Below are 22,715 nucleotides of genomic sequence, written 5' to 3' on the forward strand. Positions count from 1 at the left end.
TTATCCTTAATAGTATTGGTGGTTATGCTATCGCCATCATCGAGCCTCACCAACCAACCCCGTACTCCACACAACAGCTCAACAACACACCTCTTCCCAATGCCGACCGATCCTTCCAAAACCGATCGAGTGCATCCATGAGCATAGAGAGCAAAAAGGTAAGCAAAATTGTAAGTCGTACTCGCGATCGTGTGCCTCACCTTCGTCGTCGCCAGTCAGTAGATCTTCAACATTCGTGGCGATCAGTTCGGTTTGTAAAGGTGCTATAGTCGTTCGTCCGCGCGTCTACTGGTTTCGCTCCTGGCCATTTGGAACTACTGTGTCGTACGTAGCCGGTTTGGTTTGGGGAGGAAGGGTCGGGTCTGGTCTTCCTGGTGGGTCTCCCGGTTCCGAGTGTATTGGTGTGCGAGGCAAGCAGCAGGGCTTTAGGACTCCGGGGCAAAGCATAATCGGTGTCTAGCTATGTACGGACGATGGACGATCATTCCACGGCGGCGTTGCCGTTCGCGTCGTTGTGACCTTCCTTCCGCGGGTTATGTTGTAGCGTGACGGAAATTTGTCGGGAGGAACTGGTTTCTAACGAGAGCTGCTTTCGGCTCAGCTTTTCAGCGGTGGGCTTCACTGAATTCCTCGTGTGAAAGCCGATGATTTTTTGAGTTTGAAAACGTCTTGCTTTTTTTTTTTAAAGAATTAAACATGAAATTAGTGTCGAGACCTTCACCGGGGGATATCAGTGCCCAGCAAAAATTGCATAAAAAATAATCATTGGAATTTATGAACTGGATAATCCCTGTTTGGGGCTTGCCTCGCATTCACCAACGCCTGTTGCGAAACGCAGTCATGCACGAAAGGAAAAAAATGTAACTTGGAAAGGAAAGCTTTCGGGTGTGCAAGAAGTGAAGAAAAGAAAAATTAATATGTGTTTGGTATGATAAATTGTAAATAAAGCAAAGTGCGATAACAAACCGCGCTAACCCAGTGTGTCGGGATTATTGTGTGGCAGAGCGAAGAAAACAAAACAAGCATACATTTCTTCGGTTTTCCTTCGGATTGCATGGATTTCGGGGGGATGATTTATGATATCGAAGTAACGATTATCGCTGGGTTTTATATTCGTGAATTATACGTTCGGTGGCTCTCTTGATTGAGGCAAGAAGACAAGACGAGTGCCGTGTAGTGTGTGCCTTGGGGTTGGTTACGGATGCTGCGGACGACTCCAGAGTTGAGGTTATGTGCGATTGCTCGTAATGATCATTTATTTGTATTTATAGGGTGGTGAAAAAGCATAGTGAAGTTGCAGAGTTGTGAAGTCGTTTTTTTCTGTAGTTACGCTGCTGTTGATAACGGCGGAAGAGAACGGATATTGGGGTTGGAGCACATACAAGTGTATGGACAACACATCATCGGCAAGGAAGGAAGCTTCGAAGCTAAACAACACGTAAATCAGCTGTGAGCAATAACCGACACAAGGATTACGGTGAATTGCTAATATAAAAGGTGAGTTGTCTTGAATGCTGGTTGTTGATTTGAAATGTTTCTATTAGCATCATTACAATAATAAATTTTTAAATTTTAAAACTATTTTTCAACTTTTGATACAACTTGAATATGCGTTGGATATGGCTTCTCCGTCTCGACTAAATTAAAATGGGCGGGAAGAGCTGTATTTTTCTTTTCCTTGATTTGTTTTCCATCGATATTGTTTTCCGTGCTGAGCACCAATGCTACCGACGCCAGGAAGGCAGCTCCCACACCTGGACCCTACCTATCGACCCATCAACTCATAAATCGGGGACCAACGGCTTTACTTCCCGTTCGAAGGAAAGCGTGTTCAGAGATGTTATGTCTCAGAACATCCCGGCGGCGCCGACTGGGATTGAACTCTGGCTTGCTGGGGTGAAGGGAAGAGCTCTAATTTTAGAGCTATGTATGTATCAACATCAGTGGCGTCGTCTTAACTTCAATTTACCTGTGCACCAACTCTCAAAACATGAACAATTATCGAAATATTGCTTGCAATGGATAGATATCGAGTTAACTAGAAGATTAAGTGTGTTTTTCAACCGATTCAAGTATGAATATGGCATTAAATTTACTTATATGCATACGGGACTCTAAGGCCTACATCAAAAACATCGCCCGTTTATTTGGTGCATAATTCAGTGTGGAAAAAAACACTATTTACTGACATCAAATTCTTAAAACAGAAACTCAGATATACACTGAATGTCAATACTGTAGCTATTTTGAAAATTCATGCAAATAATTCGCCTTATAGAAAATTGCAAGACTGTCAATGAATACTTCCTTCGAATAGGGTCCCAAACGAATCGAAAATAAAATAACAGTATTTTGATATTTTCAAGACTGAAACACATGAATATCCCTCCTCATCCCTCTTCAACGGGGGAGTTTCGTAAAGAAAGATGATAAAACCGATTTGTACCTTCATTCATTAAAGTTGTCCTTGCTCGCTTTATACTCTCTATATAAACAATTTCACATTGCCGTACTCTAACGGAACTATCAACTCTATACTTTTATCTCCTCATCTATCGTATAAAAATTACCACTCTAGTCTGTTATTTGAAATTAGCATCTTCAACTAACCAAATTGTACTTTCAACACTATCAAATATTGTTGCTGCCTCAAGATGACCACTTTATCCCTGGACATCAGCCATGGCCTTCAAAGGGTACACGACGTACGTTAGGCATACGGAAGTTAGACATACGGACGTTAGGCATACGGACGTTAGGCATACGGACGTTAGGCATAATGGACGTTAGGCATAACCTACCCGATGAATTCCAGAAGGATGATAATGGGGACCTTCTATTGATTGCTGACATCGGTGACAATAATGAAAGAGCCTTAATTTTTGGGATTCATGAAAATTTGCGACGTCTTGGACAGGCAAAGTATTGGGTTGCAGATGGTACGTTTGCCACAGTTCCTTGTTTTTTTTTTTTTTTTTTTAACTCTTTATTTGTTCCAAATTCAAAATAAATTACATTTCATTTTTAACCTAGGTGCTCCAGTTACTACAGTAACTTACCAGCCTTAATTGTTATGATATATATCTAAGTGTTTTTACATTGTTTCTGTCTTGGCAATTCAGTATTTTAAACAGGTTTTTTAAACCTGCATGTCAGTATAACAATTGATATCTTAAAACTAAATAACTAAAACTAAATCTTATCTAAGTATAAAGGGAATTAATCGTTGCAATTGAGGATTGTAACGATTTTTGCCGGAAATTATTAATTATTTTGTTGGACATTTGTGCTAAAGTCTCAACATTCGAAATTTTATGTACTTCGGTAGTACTGTACCAGGGAGGCAACTTCAAAATCATCTTCAGAATTTTGTTCTGAATCCTTTGAAGTGCTTTTTTCCTGGTAGTGCAACAACTAGACCATATTGGCACAGCGTAAAGCATGGCCGGTCTAAAAACTTGTTTAAATATTAGAAGTTTATTCGTCAGGCAAAGTTTGGATTTCCTGTTTATTAGAGGATACAAACATTTTATATATTTGTTACATTTGGCTTGAATGCCCTCAATGTGATCTTTAAAAGTTAATTTATGGTCAAGTATTAATCCAAGATATTTCACTTGGTTTGACCAGGAAATTGGAACTCCGTTCATAGTGACTATGTGACTACTACTAGGTTTCAAAAAGGAAGCCCTGGGCTTATGTGGAAATATTATAAGTTGAGTTTTGGAAGCGTTGGGAGAAATCTTCCATTTTTGTAAATAAGAAGAGAAAATATCTAAACTTTTCTGAAGTCTGCTGCAAATAACACGAAGACTTCTTCCTTTAGCGGAAATGCCTGTGTCATCAGCGAACAAAGATTTGTGGCAACCCTGAGGCAAATCAGGGAGGTCCGAAGTGAAAATGTTATACAATATAGGCCCAAGAATGCTACCCTGAGGAACTCCTGCTCTAACAGGTAGTCGATAAGATTTGGAATTTTGATAATTTACCTGCAGAGTTCTGTCAGTTAAATAATTTTGAACTAATTTCATAATGTAAAGTGGAAAATTAAACTTTTTCAATTTAGCAATCAAACTTTCATGCCAAACACTGTCGAATGCTTTTTCTATGTCTAGAAGAGCAACTCCAGTTGAGTGGCCTTCAGATTTGTTTGAACGAATTAAATTGGTAACTCTCAAGAGTTGATGAGTAGTTGAATGCCCATGGCGAAATCCAAACTGCTCATCTGCAAAAATTGAGTTCGTATTGATGTGAAGCATCATTCTATTCAAAATTATCTTTTCAAAAAGTTTACTTATTGAAGAAAGCAAACTTATTGGACGGTAGCTAGAAGTTTAAGCTGGATTTTTATCCGGCTTCAAAATTGGAACAACTTTTGCATTTTTCCATTTATCAGGAAAGTATGCCAAATGGAAACATCTGTTAAATAATTTTACCAGGAAAGACAAGGTACTCTCTGGGAGTTTTTTGATGAGGATATAGAAAATTCCATCATCACCTGGAGCTTTCATATTTTGATACTTTTTAGTTATAGACCTTACTTCGTCCAAATCAGTCCCCCAGGAATCATCAAAAATATTTTCCCGAGAGAAAATATTCCGAAAATCCCGAGCAACCTGATTCTCAATAGGACTAGTAAGACCCAAACTGAAATTATGGGATCTCTCGAATTGCTTAGCAAGTTTCTGAGCTTTTTCCAAATTTGTGATCAAAATTTTACCACCTTCTTTAAGCGCTGGAATTGGCTTTTGAGGTTTTTTCAAAATTTTTGTGAGTTTCCAAAAGGGTTTGGAACTCGGGTCTAATTTAGAAACATTATTTTCAAAAGTTTTGTTCCTCAGGGCAGAGAATCGCTTTTTAATTTGTTTTTGCAAATCCCTCCAGATAACTTTCATGGCAGGATCGCGTGTTCTTTGAAATTGTCTCCTACGGACATTTTTAAGACGGATCAAGAGCTGAAGATCATCGTCTATTATAATTGAATCGAATTTAACCTCGCATTTTGGTACTGAGGCAGCTCTTGCTTCAACTATAGAAGTAGTCAGAGATTCAAGAGCATAATTAATTTCATCTTTGGTTTGCAAAGGAATGTTTGGATCGAAGTTATATTCCATAAATGTTCGATATTGCTCCCAATCAGCCCTATGGTAATTGAAAGTAAAGCTGTTGGGATTAGAAATTATTTCTTGGGATATTTCAAAAGTTACTGGAAGGTGATCAGAACCGAAGTCAGCATGGGTAACCAATTGGCTACAAAGATGACATGAATCAGTTAAGACCAAATCAATAGTTGAGGGATTTCTTGCAGAAGAAAAGCATGTTGGGCTGTTTGGATATTGAATAGTGTAATAACCTGCAGAACAATCATCAAACAGAATATTACCATTAGAATTGCTTTGAGCATTATTCCATGAGCGGTGTTTTGCATTAAAATCACCAATAATGAAGAATTTAGACCTATGACGGGTAAGTTTCTGGAGGTCACCCTTGAGAAAATTCTTTTGCTGGCCTACGCATTGGAATGGCAAATAGGCAGCTATAAACGTAAGTTGTCCAAATTTTGTTTCAACAGAAACTCCCAAAGTTTCAAAAACTTTGGTTTCAAATGAAGAAAGTATTTTGTGTTTGATTCGTCTATGAATAATGATGGCAACGCCACCACAGGGTCCATCAAGACGATCATTTCTATAAATTAAATAATTTGAGTCCTTCTTAACCTTATGGTCAGGTTTAAGGAACGTTTCAGTTATAACGGCAATATGCACGTTATGAACTCTCAAAAAGTTTAATAGATCATCTTCATTATCTTTAAGAGATCGAGCATTCCAATTTACAATATTTAATGCTTTAAAATCCATTACTGAATTTTAAAGTCATGACAATATTATTTGCAAATTTTACTCCAGTTTGAATAGCATCAAACATGGAGTTAGATTTAAGCATATCAGAAATCATGTCAATTAATGAATTCTGTAAAAATTCCATTTTAGGAGCAGTAATGCTTCCTAAGTCAAAATTGTCAAAATTTCCGTTAGAACGTTGGTTAGTATTTTGATTTCTACCCGCTGCAATAGCAGCATAGGTAGCTCCATTAACTCGCTGAACATTGTTAGCAGCGAGGGGAGTAGGTACAGATGAAACATTTGAAGCAGGGGTGATATTTGTACCTACGGGTACGAATGTAGAATTTGTTCCTCGCTGACCGTTGTTAACAGCAGAGGAATTTGTACCTGGTCGGAAACGTGGAGCGTTTCCTACCTGTCGGTTAGAACGAGATTGTAAGATCGCTTTGCGAGTCTTACATTCCCAAAAATTGGATTTGTGGTTTTCACCACAATTTGAACATTTAAATTTCTTAGGATCTTCCTTCACAGGACAGTCGTCCTTTGCGTGAGAGGAATCACCACAATTCATGCATTTAGCTGGCATGTAGCAATTTTTAGTTCCGTGACCCCATCTCTGGCACTTACGGCACTGAGTGAGGTTTTGAAAATTTCCTCCAGTCTTCCTGAAGTGTTCCCACTTCACTCGGACATTTAGCATAAGGCTAGCTTTTTCTAAGGTCTTAAGGTTGTTTAGTTCACTAGACTTGAAGTGAACTAAATAAAAATCATTAGAAATCCCGTTGCGCGAATCGCCAGGACGGGATTTCATTTTCATTTTGATTACTTGGAGTGGCACAACTGCAAGTAATTTTGCCAGTTCATCTTTGATCTGATCCAGGGATTCACCACTGGGCAGTCCTTTCATGACAACCTTGAACACACGTTCAGTTTTGGTGTCGTAAGTAAAAAATTTGTGCTTCTTCTCAGTAAGATACTTGAGAAGACATTTAAATCCGTCCAAGGTTTCAGCCAATACACGGCATTCACCCCGACGTCCAATTTGTAGTGAAAACTTAACTTTCACGAAATTCAAAAGTTCCATGCGAAGAGCATGGAAATCGGAAGTGGTTATCACAATAGGGGGAATCTTTTCCTTCTTGGCATTAAGCCGGGAAAGTTTACTGGAATTTTTCTTGGATGATGGATCATTCTCATCATCCGTAAGCAAATCAAATTGATTACTCAAATTAATTTCTTCAGAAGGGGGGTCAAGAGTTTGCCCCTTTCTTTTGCGTTTAGGCGCCATGGCGGCAGTAAATTTTTTATCCAAATCGACTTCCAAGCAGATTACTATAAGAATCTGAAGGATCGAAGAGGAATTTTCCAAATCGATATCCAAGAAGGATTACCTCGGGTAGGGTCCAAACAAGGATCGAAGAGGAATAAGAGGAGTTGAACAAGGTAGAAAATTTTTACAGGTTGAGCACTGAAAAGTGCGATTATGCGATTATCCAAATCGACTTCCAATCAGATTACTATAAGAATCTGAAGGATCGAAGAGGAATTTTCCAAATCGATATCCAAGAAGGATTACCTCGGGTAGGGTCCAAACAAGGATCGAAGAGGAATAAAAGGAGTTGAACAAGGTAGAAAATTTTTACAGGTTGAGCACTGAAAAGTGCTGTTTAAATTTGTTGTAGCTTTAGGTAGTAGTAACACTTCCTTAAGCAAAAAGCAAATAGATCCGCACGGCAAGAGAGCACGATGCGGACTGGAACACAGTTCCTTGTTTGTTTCGGCAACTCGTCACTGCTCATGGAAGTATCGCTCCTTCACATCAGTAGACGGTTCGGCTAGTTTTCATTCTGATGACAACAAAAACAGAATCGAAAAGTATGGCAGGAAATCCTGGAAGCAGCAGGTATGTTTTTTGTTATTGAATAAAAAGCCACAGAATTCTCCATTCTTCATTTCATGAGCTGTTCTTTGGCATCATCTTTTATTCAACCTTAGCTGTTTTTTTTTGTTATTGAATGAAAAATCACAGAATTCACCATTCTTTATTTCATGAGCTGTTCTTTGATGAAAACCTTTTCTTCTTTGACAATTGCAATATGTGTGTAAGAATATATTACAACAAATGTGTGATTTTTTTTTGAATTTCTAGATGCGATTGATTTCAAGATATAGCTCAAAACTATGCTGAGTTTTCATTGCCAGCTTACTTAACCGCTATCGCTACTAATCTTGGATCTAAGTAAATATGTAGCTACATCACTTATGATATGATAAATAATGGATTTCAAACTGTGCTTATTAAATAAACTATGTTTGTATAACTTGTATCATCTTTTATTCAACGCTTAGCCTAATTTAAGCATTGTTTACCATGCTCAAAACAGGTTTCTAGAGTTGCACAGCAGCAAGGTTCATTATGCCTAATGACTTTATGTCTAACGTCCATTATGCCTAACATCCATTATGCCTAACGTCTATATGCCTAACGTCCGTATGCCTAACGTATTTATGCCTAATGGGGTACACTCGCCTTCAACGTATTGTCGACAGAATTCTGAATGTTTTGATACGCATCACGACTATTTATTGTTGCAATAAGAGACTAAACACTTTCATTGGGGTTTTTACAAGATGAAATAGCTTAAAATCTCATAGAGTGGCCATTGTTACTCTAGTAAATTAGCATGGTCTCTAATGAAGTATCCATGAGTTTCTAGAAATTTTGATATACCGAATGACTAGTTTTTGTTGAAATTAGAGGTTGGTCACAACCTACTGGGCTTCCGAAACCTGTTCCAGGGACATTCGGTGGCCATTATAAATCCAGTTTATTGACATGGTCTCTAATGCCATGCCCGTCAAATGCTGAAAATTTTGCTATTGTCGCACGCCTGGTTTTGTTGAAATCATAGATTGGCCACTTCCTCCGGGGCATCCGGAAGCTATTCCAGGGACATTGGATGGTCACTGTCTCTATTGTCAATTGGCATGGTCTCTGATGACATGTCTATAAAATTCTGATAATATTGATATGACGCATGACTAGTTTTTGATGAAATTAGAGGATGGTCACTTTCTCCGTGGCTTCCGGAATCTGTTCCAGGGACATTGGATGGCATTCTTGTCAATTGGTATGGTTTCTGATGACATGTCCATATAATGCTGCCTTTCTTTTCCTCAGGAACCTCCGGAACCTGTTCCAAGGACATTGAGTGACCATTGTCATTTTTCCTAATTGCCATGGTCTATAATGAATTGTCCATGAATTTCGGAAAATTTTGATGTGGTTTTTTTGACTTCTACCGGGACTTCCGGAACCTGTTCCAGGGACGTAGGGTGGCCATTGTCACTCTTGTCATTTGGCATAGTCTCTAATGACATGTCCATCAAATTCTGAAAATTTTAATATGTCGCATGGCTAGTTTTTGTTGAAATTAGAGGATGGCCACTTCCTTCGGGGCTTCCAGAACATGACTTAATGAAATTGGGTTGTTATCGGAATGCTTAAATAAAACAGCAAAAAATGTTATCTTCCATTTAATTCCACTTAATTAATTTTGGTATCCATGACAGATACGTATTTCGACTACAATGTGCAGTCTTCATCAGTGTCATTCCCACTAAAGAACTTATCAAAATCTAACTCCCTTAGGTACTCATCCCTAGGTAAAAAAAATCAAGATCAAGATTTTGAGATATTGATAAAAATAAAACAATGCTTGATTCCAATTCTGTTGTACGCATATATAGAATGAATAGCAAAGGATTTTTACATAGGTTGGATTTTTTAGAGCATTCCAGATCTTTCCATTTAGGGCCGTTTTTGACTCTCCGTCACTACGGAACTGCCTTTGCCTGCTGAGATATAGCGACACTTTTTTCTGAGACTCAGCAACCAAACGTCACTTTAGCTGAGATCTCAGTTTTGTAAGGCACTTGAGGTCATACAATTTGTTTAATTTAAATGTCACATCACTTGATGGATTGCAAAAGAAGTCAGAATCTGGTCATGTCAAACCAGTTTCTTGTTTTCATGTCCAGGTGGGCTTCTGTTAAAGTTTCTACCATGATGGATTGTACAATAGCGGTGCCGGTGGTGTAGTGGTAAGCGTGATTGCCTCTCACCCAAAAGGGTCTGGGTTCATCACGGTCTCTTACGCAAAAGGGCCGTCCTGCGGACGAGAAGTAAAGCCGTTAGTCCCCGGTATATGAGTTGATGGGTCGACGGGTAGAGTCCAGGTGTGGGAGTTGCCTTCCTGGCGTCTGTAGCATTAGTACTCAGTACGGAAAACAAGAATGACGGAAAACAAATCAAGGGAAAAAAATCTATCTTGCATTCAATGGAAATGAAGCTAATACTCGCCAAGGCAGTTTGTCTGGAAAATGTTTTGTTTGAGTGATTTTGAACACCAATGGAAGTTGGTTTTCTTATAGTCTTTATTGGGTATTTTAAGGCTATTTGAAATACCTGTTTCAAAATGCACAACAACAACGGAAAAAGATTTCTCATCCAGAGAATTTGCCTTGTTTTAGCGAAAGAGTTTTGTTTCGAAAAAACTAACCTGTCTTTGAAATCCTTGTTTTCAAAAGTATTTGGACAATTACGAAATTGAATAAAACATTACCAATCAATTCGTGACCAAGTTCCACCATTTGCTCTGCTCACTCAAAATACCTTCATTTTCCCATATTTAGCCACCAATTAGATAATTTAGCAACACAGACTAAACTCTCGCTTCTCGTCGCAATTAGAAAATTGTATTTCACCTCCGGTAGACGCGCAGGCGCACGCATTCATACTTAAGCCATGTCCAAACCTATTTCCAGAGTCGTGTCTTAACAGCCGCTGCTCTATGGTTCAAAAAGGAAATCGATTTTTAATTGCGTCGTTGTCCACTGTTGCTGCACCCACCGCCCACCCCACCCCGTCCGCTCTGAGACGATACAAAGCGTGCGCACGTGGCTCCTAATTAAGACCCTCGCGACTTCTTAGTACCAACCGAATGCCGCCGCGGTAATTCAAAACAAAACACTAACCAACTGGTATGAAGTTCAGTTTTCGCTTTCGCACATGCTCCTTTTTTTGATTTTCTCGATCGTTTGCGTGCTTTACCGTTTTCGCGCGCACGTTTTGGCTGTGTGCTGTGTCCCCCTCGTAGTCGGTAATCGTGTAAGCCAAGCGGTATAAGTGTAGCTGGGGCTGGGGTCCCGCGCCGTGGTACTTACTCTAGTAATTATTTTCCTTCGGCAGCCGAAGTTTGTTTGTAAACAGCTGCGAATACTCTCTTGGAGAATTACGAACTTAATGCTGTGACTTGAACGCAGGCACGAAGGGAGGCAATGAGGCATAGATGGCATAAGCAGAAAATTGCTTCCGAAAACACAGGGTCGTAATGCGTTTTTGTGTACTTTGGTTCAATCAAAAGTGAACTGGTAATTTCTGCAGGAGGGATGTGTTTGCGGTTTTTGATTGTTTTGAATTGAACGGAAATTTACTGTTCTGTTTGATTTAAATTAGCTTAAATGCTTAGGGCCTGTCGATAGCTTTCATGTAGTGACGCAGCATACCATGTTTGAAGCATTGCACACTGGGGACAAAATCGAAACAATTTGTTAAAATTCAATAACTTCAGTGCTCGCTGGAACAAGAGACTAAAAAATAGTCATTCTTATAGAAAAAAGTCTCAGGAATCGATTGGAGTGTGTTTCATCTTGGGCACGATAGGGTAAGTTGGGGTTTTTCACAGTTTTGCCCTAAAATCTTCTATTTTGCATGGTTTGAATGCTATATCTCAAGATACCGATTATATAGACGGATGATTTCTTGGGCAAAGTTGATCAGGGGGTCAAGGATTGTTGGATGATGGACAGAACAATTCAGAATTCCTCCACTAGGTGGCGCTAGTGATTATTGAAAGTGAATATATGTGTGCTGCTGTATCTCAACATCCTGACTATTTAGACGTATAATTTCTTGGGTAAAGTTGATCAGGAGGTCAAGGACTGTTGGATGATGGACAGAACGATTCGGAATTCTTCCGCTAGGCGACACTAGTGAGCATTCGAAGTGAATATGTTTGCGCTGCTGTATCTTAAGACCTTGACTATTTAGACGGATGATTTCTTCGGCAAAGTTGATCAGGAGGTCAAGGACTGTATGATGATGGACAGAACAATTCGGAATTCTCCCGCTAGGTGACGCTAGTGAGCATTTCAAGTTAATATGTTTGTACTGCTGTATCTCAAGATCCTGACTTTTTAGACGGATAATTTCTACGGCAAAGTTGATAAGGAGGTCAAGGAACAATCCGGAATTCTCTCGCTAGATGGCGCTAGTGAGCATTTGAAATGAATATGTTTGTGCTACTGTATGTTCATGTATTCTTCTCTCTCTCTCTCTGTGTGTGTGTGTGTGTGTGTGTTTTTTTTTTTTTTTTTTTTTTTGGCAAGGAGGAAACCTTCAAAAAGGCCATCGTGCCACCGCTTGACGACTGGGCGCACAGTCGCGGTGACACGGTGTGTGGGATTCTTACCGCACTAAAACCTCCTTAGACGCCTTGCCCTTTTACCCCCGGAACCACTTGTCGTATTACTTCGGAGGGGGCCGTGCATTACGCACCTCACTTTACCTCAGCTAATTGGCGCTTCCAGTTCGCTGATCGTCTCTCCAATTTGTGAGCCATTTATCCCCCATTTATCTACTCGGTTATCCCTGGTGGTGGATACAGCCTACTCTGACGGAGAGTTCTCCCGGCTTCGGCTTTCAGTTCGCACTTGTGTGAGCACATTACTACTTTCTAGTTGGTCTTCCCGCCATTTTCGCTGCAGCGCTGACATGATCTGCGTTACTGCTCTGCTGACGGCGTTAAAGGTGCCCTCCTCTCGACACATTTCTTCGACGACATTCTCCGTGCTAAGGGCGAGCATATCCTCTCGCACATCATCAAATCTAGGACATTCGAAGACCACGTGCTCTGGTGATTCTTCCACATTCCCACACTCCGGACAGAAGGGTGACGTTGTGTGTCCGAACCGATGCAGGTACTTCCTAAAGCAGCCATGACCAGACAGGAACTGCGTCAAGTGGAAGTTGACTTTTCCATGCTTCCTGTTCACCCAGGTCGAAAGAGTCGGTATTAGCCTGTGTGTCCATCTACCGTTCTCTGCTGCATCCCACTCCTGCTGCCACTTAGCCATCGACTCCGTTCTCACCATTTTTCGTACTCCTCTGGTTTCTCTCGTCATATAGCACTCGTAGTCCTCCGCCAAGGTGATGCCGATTGGGATCATACCGGCGATAACGCATACTGCCTCCATCGAAATGGTTCTGTACGCACTCACGACTCGCATGGCCATGAGCCGGAACGTACTGCTCAATTTCCTTTGGTTCTGCTTCGTTTTCAGCGCTTCAATCCAGGCTGGACCTCCGTACCTTAGTATTGATGAGGAAACACTAGCCAGAAGACGTCTCTTGCTGCTGCTTGGACCAGAATTGTTCGGCATGATTCTGGCTATTGCGTTGATGACCTTCGTCGCCTTCTCGCAAGCATATTCGATGTGGCTATTAAAGTTTAGCCGGTCGTCGATCATCACTCCCAGATACTTAAGCATGCGCTTCGAAGCAATGGTGTGCTCTCCAACGGTAATTTCTGCCCGCTGCACTGCTTTGCAGTTACTGACCAACATCACTTCTGTTTTGTGGTGGGCTATCTGCAGCTTCGCTCCTTGCATCCAGTTACCAATCGTATCTATCATCTCAGCCGCCAACATTTCCACTTCTTCCAGCGTCTCACCGGTTACCGTCAAGACGACATCGTCCGCAAAGCCAACGATCTCAACTCCTTTGGGCAGCTTGAGCGTCAGCACGCCATTGTACATTCCGTTCCACAGCGTGGGACCTAGAATGGAGCCTTGGGGAACCCCCGCCGTGATTCTAAGCGATTTCTGCCCCGTGTCTGTCACGTAGACAAGGACCCGGTTCTGGAAATAACTACTTAGAATCCTGCAGAGGTAGCCTGGAACCCTCATTCTATGGAGCGCCTTGGCGATGGCCTCCCAGCTGGCGCTATTGAATGCATTCTTGACATCGATCGTAATCACGGCGCAGTATCGATTTCCTCTCCGCTTCTGTTTGGAAGCTTTCTCGGCTCTGTCAATCACTGTCCGAATTGCATCCACCGTCGATCTACCTTTCCGGAATCCAAACTGTCTCTCCGACAATCCGTGTTCACTCTCCGTGCATTTCGTCAGCCTGTTGAGGATGATCCTCTCTAAGAGCTTTCCTACAGTATCCAGCAAGCATATTGGCCTATACGATGCAGGATCCCCCGGCAGTTTTCCGGGCTTCGGCAACAGCACAAGCTTTTGTACCTTCCACCTATCAGGGAACTGACCATCGTCCAGACATTTCTGCAGCACCATCCTGAACATGTCCGGGAACGTCTGGATCGCCGCCTTCAACGCCACGTTGGGAATTTCATCCGGGCCGGGAGCTTTATTCGCTTTCAACCCTTTCGCTGCTGCTATGAGTTCCTCGTTGGAGACTTGTTCAACGTTGTCTTCATCTACCTCGCCATATGGTGTAGGTGGCCAGTTCGTTGGGTCATGCTGTGGGAAAAGTCCCTCCACGATGACTTTCAGCTTGTTGTGACACATTTCAACCGGCATCGTTGGGCCTCTGATCTTCGCCATCGCAACTCGGTATGCGTTGCCCCAGGGGTTGGCATCGGCATCGCGGCACAACTCCTTGAAACTATTTGACTTGCTCAGCTTTATCTTTCGTTTCAGTGCAGCCCTGGCCTCTCGGAACACCACCCTGCGCTCCTCTCTGTCTGCTTCTGTTCTTGCTCTCTGAGCACGCCTTCTGGCTAGAAGACAAGTAGCACGGAGGGTGCTAATTTCCTCGTTCCACCAGTAGGCTGGACGCCGCCTGTTCGTTGGCTCCAGTTTTCTCGGCATAGTTGTGTCACATGCCCTTGCTAATAATTCGGTCAACTCATTTGCGCTTAGGCCCGGGACGCTGTTGTCTACCCTTAGAGCTTCGATGAAGAGATCCTTATTGAATGCCTTCGTCTTCCACTTCCGCTCGCTTACTTTCGTCCTCCGCATTTCCACCGGTGTTCGTTCGCCGATACTGTACCGGATCGCCTGATGGTCACTATGGGTGTACTCCTCGCACACTGTCCAGTTCATATTTGCCATTAGCGACGTACTGCAGAAAGTAACGTCGATAATGGATTCCCTACCATCTTTGCGGAAGGTGCTAATGGTTCCTTCGTTGGCCAGACTGACGGTCAACTTTGCCAGAGCTTCCAGCAGGCTATACCCTCTTGCGTTGGTACATCTGCTCCCCCAATCCACTGCCCAAGCATTGAAGTCTCCTGCGATGACGACTGGTCTCCGTCCAATGAGCTCTTCGGTGAGCCCATCTAGCATCTGGTGGAACTGCTCAATTGTCCATCTCGGGGGTGCGTAGCAACTACATACAAAGATTCCATTGATTTTGGCGATCACGAAACCTTCATATGAGCTTGCCACCACTTGTTGTATGGGATACCTGCCCATGACTTGTATGGCCGCCATTCCTGCTCTATCCGCCACCCAGTTACCATTATCGAGAGGGACTCGGTATGGCTCTGCAATGATTGCAACGTCGCACTTTGTTTCCGTTGTTGACTGCCACAACAGTTGCTGTGCTGTGTTACAATGATTGAGATTTATTTGGGTTACCTTCATTATTGCTGGCCCACCATCGCCTTCTTGAACTCAGGGCACCTGAAACTTCCCGTCACATGGCCATTTCCGTCCTCCTTTTTGCAGAGCATGCACCTCGGTTGCTTTGTACAGTCTTTTGCAACGTGCCCCTTCTCTCCGCATTTCCTGCACAGATCAGATCTGTCAGGGCCTTTGCAGTGTCTCGCCTGGTGACCGAAGCCCATGCATTTGTAGCATCTCTCCATTTTCTTAGATACCCGAGGAATAGCTTTCAACGGGCACACTGACCACCCAACCTTGATTCGGCCAGTCTTCAGCAGCTCGTTAGCTGCGTCCGAAGAAAGTCGTATCGACGCCGTCTGCGTGCCACCATACGCCTTTCTCAACCGAATTGCCATCGGTACGTCTCCCAGGTTGCATTGCACCTTCAGCGCACTTTTCAACTCGTCTTCTGTTGTGATCTCGTCCAGATCCCTGCACTCGACCACTGACTCCTGGGATAAGGCTCTTACGTTCGCCGTCTCGCCAAGAGATTTTTCGACGAGCTCCTTAAAAGCTGAGCTCTTAACCGTAGGGTCCCTTTTCAGCTCGAATAGCATCTCGCCTTTCTGGGTTCGCCTGGTTTTCACCACATTCTCGCCTAGTTGTTTCAACTCCGGATCCTCTCTCACTTTCCGGAGGAGTGCTGCGTAGGACGTTTTGTCCTTCGCCTCAACAACCAGAGCGTCACCCTTGCTTCTCTCCCTACGAGGCCTAGGCTTCTCCTTATTCTTCCTGTCTTCCTTCTTCTTCTCTTCCTTCTTCCTCGCTGCTTCTTCCTTCCTCCTCGCTTCCTCTTCCTTCTTCCTCACTTCATCTTCCTTCTGTTTTTTCTTCCTCTCCTTCTGGTTCTCGACTTTACGCCACGCACCATTTTCTCCCATCTCCTTGATGCCTTCCTCGTCGTCCCTGCGTTTTTTGGGCTCCTCCTCATCTCCTGGCGTGTCCCTATCTCTCTTTTCAGGACGTGGATTTGTGGGTCCCTTCGGAGTCTCATGTGCTTGAGCCAGTCTTATGTTCTCCTTGGCCTCCAGCAGAGCCTTTTCGGCATTTTCGGCCCTTTTTCTCCACTCTTGACATTCCCGATCTGCCACTGTTATGCCGGATTTGATACCGGTCACAAGTTGCTTGATCTCTTTGTGTACGTTGTTTTTATCCTTCACGAACACATAGAGATCATCGATCTTCCTCCTGACCTCCGTCATTTTGGTTCTCCCGAGCTGCAGTTCTTGGGATTTGCTACTACTGGATATTGGTGTGAATATCTGGCTTAGCCCAACGCCTGGCTGCTCTTCTTGAAACTTACTGCTGCTGCTGGAACTCGCAGTGACCCCCAGGTTCGACACTGGTGATCTCTGCAATATCCCACTCCTTGCGAACACGTTTGCTCCTCCGTTTTCACTGTCTGGCGTATTGCCGTCGTTCTTCATATTTTTTTTGGTTTTTTCTTTTTCTTCATTTTTATTTTTTTCTCCAATTTTATCCATTCTGATGGGTCCCCCCTTCGGGCCGCTATATCCACTCGTTGTATGTAGTCTCCTATCGTGATCCCATGGTTATCTATGCAAGCAGGGAGGCCATGCTAGGGTTGACACGGTCCTTCATGGGGGCCGTGTTCAGAGCCAGATCGGCGTAAGTCAGGAATGTTACATCTGAGCCTACTACTCACCAATCACCAATTGGTGACGAGTTTTGAACGTATCCGGAGGCCTGCCAAGGTTTTACCGGGACGGGGGCAGCCGCACTATTAGCCCACTCGCCATTTCAAGAAGGTGTCACCCTTCTTTACTTAGGGAGCAGAATAGCACGACTGTCAGCCCTGTAGCGTGGTATCCAATCCATTGTACCGTGTCGTGTCCATAGTTCCATGCCGTATCCAGTATGCCGTAATAAGGATCTTACTGGCGTCGATCCTAATGTGCCGGTTGGCACTCCTGCGGGTTGACGAAGCATTTCCTCTATCGCCGTGTTATGGTTACCGCGCCAGTGTTCGCGTCGCACCCCCTCACTTTGCTATTGTCAGAAGGACAACATTGCCCAGGCTACACCACGGGGAGGCGTGAGGTAGGAACTTGTGAGAACCAGAGCTAGGTTGTCAACTCACCATTTGTAGCCCTGTGTGTGTGTGTGTGTGTGTGTGTGTGTGTGTGTGTGTGTGTGTGTGTGTGTGTGTGTGTGTGTGTGTGTGTGCGTGTGTGTGCGAGCCACACAGGGACACATCTGTGGTACTTATCCAACGGAACATTCAAATGTCTTCTTCATCGCTCTCCTCGTTAAATTCACCGGGGTCATCATCTTCTTCGTCACTCTTTTCGATGAGTTCACCGGAGTCATCCGGTTTTCCATGGTTTTCATCACTGTCATTTTGTTTCAAGGTGTATTCGTCCAGCCTCTCTTCGAACCTGGCATCAGTACTTCTCTATTGTCTGCTCTGGTTAAAGAAACAGGCAAGCTTTGGGTCAGACCTAGTCAAAGCTTCGGTCATGTCGGTCAAATTTTCGTCCGGAGACGTTTTCCGAGCTAGATGTGGCCGAATGAATTTATAAACCTTAGGGCAACGTTCACCGGACTGCTCGTCAACAAAGTTCATGGTATAAGGCTGGATGTTTCAATTGAAGGAAAAGAAAACAAAACATTTATGATTGTGATTCGATATACTATTAAATCTAAGCTTACCAATTTTCCAATGAAATTTGCTAGATGCATGTACTTATGTATGGATGGCGGCAATTTCATTAGGTATGGGAATTCATTGAAAATGTGCTTTTCAAGAGTGTTATACAACTCCATAACTTTGGTAGGATCCAATACTCTAGAAGAAAGCGCCAGGCAACTGATGAGCCGCAGATTTTCCACCAGATCCTTGTGTACGCCGATAATTTTTGCAAATTTTCCGGGTTCTGCCAATAAACGGCGGGCCATATTGCCGTTATTGCAGCTTCCGGACCCACCAATCTTAGGACGGTTGATGTTCATGCCATACTCCCGTTCTAGTTCATCAGCTATTTCACGGGCTTTCTTTTTAACTAGGGAATTTGTTTATGCCGGGTGGTCTGGATCGGATTTTTTCGCTGCATTTAGGATCAACCATTCAACGGCGTTGAGATTTGATTGAAAAAACGATGGACCAATATGGGGATCAGCATTCGGAACACAACGCGGACATACATGTGTATCCTGATTCCCTACAATTGCATTGGCCGCTTTCCCATCTATCATTGTATACATTGCCGAAATATAAACGCACACACGTACATCACCGGAAATTACTTCCACCGGATCCTGATTCAAGGAATCAACCTCTGCAAAAAACTGCGTATTCTGCAGAACAAATCTGACTGGGGATTTGGGTTCCGCCAAATATCCTCTCCTCTTTCGGATACTAACAACAGGCTCATAAAATGCTCGGAGAGAAGAGAATCATCCTCTTTTAAAAAGCCAGTCTGGTTGTAGTGCGTAAAACCTGTAGCAGAGTCCGGACCAGCCGTGAAATCCTGTCTGCTACATCATCCAGTTGTAGAATCCGTGTCAAATCGCATATAACCATATCACGGATTGAAACGCTTGATGATAAGTATCCTTTTTCTCGGTTTGGAGTTGAGAACGGTGGAATTATGGCTTTTCTAAATTCAGCTACTTTTACAGGGTTAAACATATCATGCACATTATTTAGGTATTTTATTTTATTATGCATTGGATTCGGATTTCTTCGGGATGGAAAATTTCTTAACTTCCCTGGGCGTACAGTATCGGTGGTATTCCTAATGTTTCTAGTGCATTGAGGTCATTTTTGGCCTGGAAACACTGTGTAAATTGTTCCCAATGTATTAGGAAGACTAAGAATGGCTAAAGTACCCGATAAGCTGCGGGAGATGCCTGGGAAACTTTCGATAGACAACTGCCACAATACAGGAATATGAAGAGCATTGGCGTTAACACGGGGTGGTTGTCATCAAGGTGATCACGCTGGCTGATGCTATTTTACCACACCGTCCATCCGATGCGAAAATGAGCGGATTCACAACAGCAGCGCTCTAGCCTGACTGCGGTAATGTTCAGCAGAGACAGAAGGAAAAATTCCACCTTTTCCTGATTTGCTCCTGCTTCTGCTTGCCACGGCATGTCCGAGGCATTAATGAGCTGAGCCTTGATGAGGTGGAGAGGATGTGGAATTTGATCGAACAATTGGTCCTTTTCAGGACCACACATATTTTACAGAAAGAGTTATTGAGACTGTTTTCGGTCCCGTTCAAATAATATGAAACGCGACAAATGTTATTTTTATATAACAAAACCCCGCATCCTCCTATAACGACAACCTAAAAAAAATGACATTATTTTTTTCACCCGTCAAAAGATTGCAATACATGCTTGTGAACGATTTCTGGGATGTGCAATACATGCTTGTGAACGGTTTCCCACCGGAGGTATCCTACTGCAATCAAGCGTAGGATGGGATGGGATAGGATGGGCATTGAAGTGTACGCGGGGAACATATTTGCATGTCATGTATGCTGTACCTCTCACAGCTACAAAATAGTGTAAAACATGTCTGGTTCAGATTAACATCTGAAGTCCATCCTTTTTTACATAGTCTGCGCAAAAGATACTTTCTATCACGCCCCATTCATAAAAAAACGGCGGGAAATCCTGTCAGGGCGGGGGCTTAGAAAGTACCTCTATTTATTTTTATCTGCATAATATGTAAAAAAGGAGGGACTTCGCATGCATTACTGTAAGAACTGCCAAAATCCTATGAATTTACACGCTAGTGTTCGTGAGATTCTGCTTGGTGGTCCCTGTGTTGAAGTGGGATCCAGAGGGACTGAAAAAATTCATTTACATCTGTAGAGCTTTACATGATTGTTTGTTACAACATTCATGCACCAAGTGGATTAGCGAGTTTTTGGGTGGTGCTGTATTTAGTTCGCTCCAACAAAAATTAAACCTCTGAAAATGGGTTGGAGCGTCTTGCAAGAATGGCAAAAAGTTAAGAGATATATTTCTGAATACTTGTTTGTTCTTGTTCCTCATTATGTGCTTAAGAGGCGGATAAATTCCTACGTTAAGCTATCCAATGAACATTTAGAATTATGATCCTGCTTGGATGGACGAATTTTTGATTGCTTGAAGTAGCAAATTATGATTAAATATTGAACATGGACCAAACTTTCAAATTTTGTTTTAGCACAACTCTGAATATCAAATTTTCGATTATGATGGTGGAAAGAAAGTGAGGGGGCAATCTCAAGTAACCAACAAGCCTGCTTAGTAATAATCCGACTAATAATGCGCCAAAGCCCTGTTATTTCAGCCAAACAATAGTCATGCAACCTGAAACGAATTAAAATGATTAATTAATTAATGCTAACAATCAATAGTTAATTAGTCTTACAACCAAGCGACTGCAGCAGCAGATAAAAAGGTTTGCTTTGATTCTGCTGAGTTGACAGCAGCAGTGTCAAGCTGAACATTGCATTAGGTCCTAAGTAACATTGACAGATTCTCTTCGTCGACTTTCTCTTTGTATCCATCTCTCATAACTAGTAAACAACATGGATTTGTTAAAGGTCGATCTACAGCCACTAATTTGATACATTTTGTAACATATGCTTTAAATGTAATGGATAAGGGAAATTACGTAGAAACATTATATACTGATTTTAGTAAAGCATTCGATAGAGTGGATATACCACTGTTGATTTTCAAGTTGTCCAAGTTAGGTTTTAATACCAGGCTACTGCAATGGATCGAGTCATACTTGTCAAGGAGAACGCAAAGAGTAAGATTTGAAGGAAAATTGTCGTCTGTCGTTCATGTAACATCTGGTGTGCCACAAGGTTCGCATCTTGGTCCACTACTATTCATCTTATTTGTCAATGATATAGAATACATTTTGAAGCTGCTTCATGTTTCAATATATGCAGACGACATGAAACTTTTCATGGAAATATCTAAAGCATCTGATATGCAGCTATTTCAGCAAGAAGTTGACATTTTTTACACTTGGTGTAAGAAGAATTTGTTAGAGATTAACGTTAGTAAATGTAATTCTATATCGTTTACAAGAAAGCATGCCATAGTAAATGACACAATTTCCCTTGGTGAGAAAACAGTTGAAAGGTGTAATCAAGTAAGGGACTTAGGCATTATTCTCGACTCTAAGTTGTCATTTGTTGATCACTACAATAACATTATATATAAAGCAAGTAACATGCTAGGGTTTATCAAAAGATTTAGTCTGCACTTCAATGATCCTTACACTATTAAAACATTGTATGTGGCCTATGTGAGACCTCTTCTTGAATACTGTAGCGTAGTGTGGGCTCCGTATCAGGATACATATATAAACCGCATTGAGTCTGTTCAAAAACAGTTTTTGTTGTTTGCCCTTCGAAAATTAGGTTGGACGAGATTACCACTTCCATCTTATGAATCGCGATGTTTGTTAATAAGTTTAGATGGACTGAAAAAACGAAGAGACTTTGCCATGGTAACATTTATAAACGATGTTATTGCTCAAAGAGTTAATGTTCCGGAAATTTTAGAAAATATAAATTTTTATGCTCCCACTCGCTCTCTGAGGATTAGGAATTTGTTTTACATTAACAATCAAAGAACAAACTATGCTAAAAATGGGCCTTTGAATAGAATTATGACCTGCTATAACGCATATTCCCAATCAATTGATGTAACAATGAATAAAATAACACTAAAAAAAGCATTCTTTTCAAGGTTAGCCAGGCAATAATATTTAAGACATAGTTAATAAGCATTCATTGTAATTGGTCTACGATTGATTGACGACATAAATGAATAAATAAATAAATCCCCACGGCCATTTAAAGACATTCCCAGGTATTTTCAGCACACAGATCGATAAAAGAAGCTTTTATCTAGCATTTAATACGACAAACACAGCAAGAAACGGTTATATGCTCAAGTTATTAACGAAAGAGAAAGTCGACGAAGAGGATCGATCAATATTACTTAGGACCTAATGCAATGTTCAGCTTGATGTTGCTGCTGTCAACTCAGCAGAATCAAAATAAACCTATTTTTCTGATGCTGCAGTCACTTGGTAGTAAGACTAATTAACTATTGATTTTTAGCATTAAT

The 22,715-nt window shown here is 42.1% G+C and overlaps 1 protein-coding gene across 2 annotated transcripts in view; it reads left to right on the forward strand.

Annotated features, from left to right (window-relative positions):
* The first annotated feature begins 239 nt into the window (after positions 1-239).
* LOC135702531 (uncharacterized) overlaps positions 240-22,715 on the forward strand; it is a 123,407-nt gene continuing 100,931 nt past the window's right edge. The window contains exons 1-2 of one of the 2 annotated variants that reach the window (XM_065223611.1): positions 240-324; positions 1,272-1,497. The gene's annotated coding sequence lies outside the window, so the exon portion shown is untranslated. Of the gene's footprint in view, positions 325-1,239; positions 1,498-22,715 lie in introns of those variants that run through there. The other variant, XM_065223610.1, reaches the window with a different exon arrangement.

Source organism: Ochlerotatus camptorhynchus, unplaced genomic scaffold (assembly GCF_037179485.1).
Source record: "Ochlerotatus camptorhynchus isolate MF236.1 unplaced genomic scaffold, CSIRO-AGI_Acam_v1.1 ptg000193l, whole genome shotgun sequence".
Taxonomy (NCBI): Eukaryota; Metazoa; Arthropoda; class Insecta; order Diptera; family Culicidae; genus Ochlerotatus; species Ochlerotatus camptorhynchus.